Genomic DNA, 6,184 nt, shown 5'->3' on the forward strand with positions numbered 1-6,184 from the left:
ACGTTCTGTTCCTCAATGGAACTTTGTTTGAAATTCAGAATGGAAACAAAGTCCTGGTAAAATTAAAAGAATTTGTATCCCTGTGACACCTAATCAAGGAATGACTCTTAGTCATTTCTGCATAATGTGGCTAGCTGCCACATGGGCTGGGGATGGGATATTTAATTTTTATCCACTTATTAGGTAATTAGGTAATGTCCCGTTATCCGATAATTAACCAATAACCTGCAAATTTAAGAATTGCCTCAAATTCTTAAAATTCTACTTATTTTTAATATGCTCTATGCATCATACTATCGTTGCCATATGGTACATTTCATGGTAATAGTTCATAATTATCGGGTATTATCGCTCGAACCATATTTTATCTCAAATTGGCCACTTTAAACGAAACTCGTTTTCTTTAATTTGTGTACCCTTTATCCTTCATGACACTTATTTATCGCTAGTTATAAATGTCACACCTCCTTTTTACACCCCGAAGGGTATAAGGGAGTTTTTTCCAATTTAAGTGACAATCGAAATGGGATTTATTTAATTAAAAATCAGAGTCGCCACTTGGGATAGTTTATGGTGTCCCAAGTCACCGGTTCAAAATCCCGAATCGAGGAAGTTTGACTCTATTCACGGTCTGCGAACTCAAAAATTCGGTTAAGGAATTCTGTTAATCCGGGAGAAGGTGTTAGGCACTCCCGAGTTCCGTGGTTCTAGCACGGTCGCTTTGATCATACTTGGCTTATTAAAGTTGTCTAATTACTCATTTTAGAAACTATGTGCTTTTGCCTTTTTTAACTAAAAATTATCTTGAAACGGGTCACGCGTACGTGTACCCATTTGTTTGGCGCGTCAAAAATTATGTCACGCGAACGTGTCCACAATTAATAACGCTTTATTATTATTAAGAAAATTTGGCCGGAGTTGCGCGAACGCATACTCCGGTTTTGTTTTTAGAAATCGTAATCATGTCACGCGAACGTGTCCACAATCACAATGATATATATATTTTTTTACTGTTGTACTAATTAGTTCCGCAACTTAATTATCTTATTGGAAAACAAATGTTGAGAAGCAAGCATGGAAAAACTTTTAAAAAAAACACACACACAAAAAAAGAAAAGCAATTGTTGAACAACAAATAGAGAATGCTGACAAGCGAATATTGAACGGGCCTCTCTTTTCTTCTATACTTCATTTGTCATGAATATCATGGATAAGTGCATAACAAATATATTGGAGAAACTTCAAAAGACTCATATCATTTACATCTTCAGCAATTGACATTTCGGCCTTTTCATCAGGATTGGAATCAATGCGTTCAATCTTCAAGCAAATAAGCAAAGAGCAACATATACAATAAAAATCCATGTGTTTAGCGCAGTATTATTAAATCAAACAACTTGAATATTCAGCCATAAAGAGAAAAAACAAATAAAATTACACAATGGTCTTAGAGGCGTACCTAGTTTCCAACAAACCAAAGAAAAATCAGAAGAACAATTGAATGGGATCGTGACCGGATCAGAGACTACGCCGGCGACCACGAGCGAACGGAACCTCTTCTTTCAAAAGATTATGTAGCTCGTATCTACGATAAAAGTAGCTTTGTAGGTTCAATCAACTAAAGTTGTTTGAAGTAAGACTAGTTCAAGAATGGAGAGAAAAGACTTCAGGAGGCGGCTCTAGTCTTCTTTTGTCAAACGTGGTGGTTTCCCCGTTAAATAATGGCTGCTCTTTTGGCGTGAGAGATCTTTAGAGGGTGGAGCAGCTGGGTTTTTGGAAAGGGAGGGATTTTGGTTTTGGGCGTTAAGGGTTCTCTATGGGTCTGCGGCGGATTTCAGTCTAGGCATTAGGTCTCCTTTTTTTTTTTGTTTTTTTAGCTCATTGTAGGCATTACCTATAATTATTTTTTTTTTTTTTTTTTGGCAAAATCCACTAGGCATTGCCTAGGGCTAGTTTTTATTTATATAAAACAAAATAAAGGAAAACAAAATGTCATGGAGTCCTAATAAGTGTACAGAATAAAAATTGAACTCTACATAAGTCCTATTATCAAAATTGAGAAATGTACTCAAAATTGATATCACATAATAACTACTAAATAGTGTAAAATAAACTAGCCCATGAAATACACTACACGTTGATCCAGTCCGAAAAAAATAGTGTCTTGGTTTTAGGTGTATTTTTTGTGTATTTGCCAATTAGTCCCTAGGTATTTTTTTTTTAAGTAAATCCACTAGGCAGGAGCCTAGGGCTAGTTTTATTAATAACTGAAAAGGAAAAAAGAACCACATAGGACAAGTACAAATAAGGGGGACAATAGCACTAGTAGTGTTGCCTTTATGCCTTGGCCATATAATCACTCCTCTGCGCCTCACAATGCCCATATGGCAGCCTCATGTAGAGGAACCATGGTGTAGCTGCCGGCAAAGTCTCACGAGGGCATATAATCTCATGGCCATTTGGATATCTTTCCAAAGGCAGAGGACAATCGCAACACAAACTAAGCTAAACCTTACCTTACTAATTCTAATGAGGCAAATAAAAAGCCTCACCTACTAACAAGCATGTAGAAAAAATGAACTAGCTAACACTAAATGTTCTAGGGTCTTTTTATTTATTTTTTGTCCAAAAGAAGAGTCTAGAAGGGTTCCTAGACTACACAATGCCTTTTAAAATAAGATAGAAATACTACACAATGCCAAAGTTAATCCTAATTAATTAAACTATATATGAAACTATTTTTGTGCTTTCGAAATTATATAAAAAATAAGGTACTATTTTTTTGTATTTTTTAAATTTATGAAAATACATAAACTAAAATATTTATTTTAATTTTCATTTTTCTTGTAATAAAATAAAGTAAAAGAGTCAAAATGAGTTGAAATAGCGATATTAGGCCTAAATTAAATATTTACGTGCTAAAATATGAAAAATGTTGGGGAGAGTCAAAAATCACATGTCTGCAGCTGCCCCTCTTTGACTGGAAACGCGAAGAGTTTTCAGACAAAGAACGACTAGACAGGTTTTTTTGACCCGACACTTATTTAAAGAGACCAACACTAAGAGAAATGGGGAATGTGACCGAGCCATGGTATCTGAGCTGCCTACATATCCTTGGCTATAAAGGAATCAGGCCACGTGTAGTTCAGAAGTGAGTGAGATGATGGAGTATACCGAGGTGGAGAGCCAGTCGAGGTGTCGTTCTGTGGAGGTTCCGGTCCGCGGTCCTGTTATTACATCAAAATCAAAAGAAATGAAAAAGACTAGCTAAGCCTATTAACTACGAGTTACAAGATTCCTATCTATAAGTCTTCCGAAGCTTGGTCTTGAGTCTTGAGTGGTTCTTCATGCAGACTTTAGATTTGAACCTTGACGCTTGCTAGTTGCAGGTGCTAGTTCATCCTTCTTCAGCTTTTCGGATCAAGACCAGGTATGCAGTGCTTGTGACCTCGGCCACGTCTTGAGCAGCTCACATCTCTTCTCTACTTCTGCATTTGGATTCACTTTTTGCCCTTTTTTTATTCTGGGTTGTGACTAACTTCCGTTGATCATCTCGGACTGTTGACTCGCATTCTTGCCACGAGCTTCTATTGTTGCTGACTTGAATTGTATTCTGAGATGCTTTCCCTTTCTCCAGGTGGACGCCTGACTGCCAAAAACTTGAACTGTATTCCCGTGCTCTCCGGGTGGGCGCCTGACTGTTGAACTTGAATTGTACTCCCGTGCTCTCCATGTGGGCTCCTGATTGCTGAACTTGAATTGTATTCCCGTGCTCTCCAGGTGGGCGCCTCACTGCTGAACTTGAATTGTATCCCCGTGCTCTCCAGGTGGGCTCCTGACTGCTGAACTTGAATTGTATTCCTGTGCTCTCCAGGTGGGTGCCTGACTGCTGAACTTGAGTTGTATTCCCGTGCTCTCCAGGTGGGCGCCTAACTGCTGAACTTGAATGTATTCACGTGCTCTCCAGGTGGGCTCCTGACTGCTGATCTTGAATGTATTCCCTGATTTCCAGGCGGGCTCCTGATTGCTAAACTTGGATGGATTCCCTGCTCTCCAGGCGGGCTCATGTTTGCTAAACTTGAATGTATTCCCTGCTCTCCAGGCGGGCTCCTGACTGCTAAACTTGAATGTATTCCCATGCTCTCTAGGCGGGCTCCTGACTGCTGATCTTGAATGTATTCACTGCTCTCCAGGCGGGCTCCTAATTGATAAACTTGGAGGTATTCCCTGCTCTCCAGGCGGCCTCCTGATTGCTAAACTTGAATGCATTCCCTGCTCTCCAGGCGGGCTCCTCACTGCTGAATTTGAATGTATTCCCTGCTCTCCAGGCGGGTACCTGATTCCAACAAAAATAGACAAAACAAAGGAAATTTCTGCCCCAGTTTGGTAGCTGGGCACCCATGTGAGTGTTAAAACTGAATTTTTCTACCACTATTGAAAGCTAGGTCCTATTATCCGGGGAGGTCCTGACAACTCTTAATTGAACGACAATTGTAAACTTGAGTTATATCTTCTAAAGGTATTACTTCCGCTAAGTCCTGTTATCTAAGAGGGTCTTAAAACTACATCCTATTATCCAGGAAGGTCCTGAAAATCAAAATCAAATCTTATCTTAAAAATGACAATTTTTACGGCTGAATTATACTACCCTACAGCAGAATTTACGCTACATCTTGTTATCTAACGGAAATCTTAAAACTAGGTTCCATTATTTAGGGAGGATCCCGAAAACTCCTAATTGAATCTTATCTTAAACGTGCAAACTTTGAAACCCACTGATATTCCTTATGCTAAACTATGCTATTCATGACTGCTTTGAAATTTAAACTAAGTCCCATTTTCCAGCAGGGTCCTGAAAACTTCAAATTAACTCCTATTATCCAGGCGAGTCCTGGGAGTTTACAGTCAAACCTGTTTGGTGCTTGCCTTTCCTTACGGAGAGATCCTCCGAAACACTGAAACTTTCTGTGTTCCTTTGTTTTCCATGTGGATTCCTGCAACCAAAACAAACAAAACAAACGAGATTTTCTACCCCAGTTTGCACTAGGAAGATTTGTGAGTTGTTAGCAAAATTGTAAACCACTTATACTACTGATGGAATGATTGTCACACCTCCTTTTTACCTACTACACCCCGTGAAGGGATATAATAAGGGAGTTATTTCCAACTTGAAGTGACAATCGAAACGGAATTATTTAATTAAAATCAGAGTCGCCACTTGGGAGATAAATGGTGTCCCAAGTCACCGGTTAAATCCCGATCCGAGGAGATTATGACTCTGTTAACAGTCCGCGAACCAGAACTCCGAATAAGGAATTCTGTTAACCCAGGAGAAGGTATTAGGCACTCCCGAATTCCGTGGTTCTAGCACGGTCGCTCAACTGTTGTATTTGCTTTTATCTGATTTTAAAACACATTCTAACCTATATGCCTTTTAGTAGTAAACCGTTTTTATTGTTATTTTTAATAAGAATTGCAACGCCGTAAAAATGTATCTCGAACCACGTCACACCAGTGCACCCGTGGCTTTTGACGCATTTCGACTTTGTTGAGATTTAGATTTGGGTCACATAAATGTGCACCCATGTTTAGGAAGGTAATATTATTAAAATACGCGCCTAAAGCAACTACGCGTTTATTATCTCTGGGGAAAAACCGTGAAATTCGCTAGACGGTTCACCCAAATTCTAAGTATTTTATAGCATTTATGAGGGCCGCGCAATTTGCAGTTTATTCGGCGAGGCTCGTCACATTTTAGTTTAGGGTCAATCCTAGAACAATCTACAATTCTCTACTCAATTTGTCTTTAAAAGTAAAAGAACTGCTAATCAGTTCAAAATTCTGAACTTACTACTGGGCCTCGACGCCAGTTCCTGGACAGGAAGTCATTTGGGCCCAACATGGGCAAAGACAGGCCCAGAAGTTGGGCGTCTAGACCATGGTCGATTTCCAGGCACAGATGAAACGGAGATGCCATAATTCAACTATGAACCATTGAAGAAGTTTGTCAGAACTCAAGCCATTCATGAATTGATGGACTTACGGACCAATTTTTCAGAGTATTCAGATCATTTTGAGACACCTACACTCTAGCTGCTTTTAATCCTTGACTTTGGATTAATGTATGACAGTAGCACAATTCAATTATGATTTCACTTAACCTTGCATACACATATCAACGACT

General features: G+C 39.2%; 1 long non-coding RNA gene across 1 annotated transcript; it reads right to left on the reverse strand.

Annotated features, from left to right (window-relative positions):
* Nucleotides 1-1,159: 1,159 nt before the first annotated feature.
* On the reverse strand, nucleotides 1,160-1,844 carry LOC109241212. Its single transcript, XR_002070203.1, has 2 exons — nucleotides 1,460-1,844; nucleotides 1,160-1,320 (listed from the first exon to the last, which is right to left on the reverse strand). It is a non-coding gene; the product is annotated as an uncharacterized LOC109241212 (long non-coding RNA).
* Nucleotides 1,845-6,184: the final 4,340 nt, after the last annotated feature.

Source organism: Nicotiana attenuata, unplaced genomic scaffold (genome assembly GCF_001879085.1).
Source record: "Nicotiana attenuata strain UT unplaced genomic scaffold, NIATTr2, whole genome shotgun sequence".
NCBI lineage: Eukaryota > Viridiplantae > Streptophyta > Magnoliopsida > Solanales > Solanaceae > Nicotiana > Nicotiana attenuata.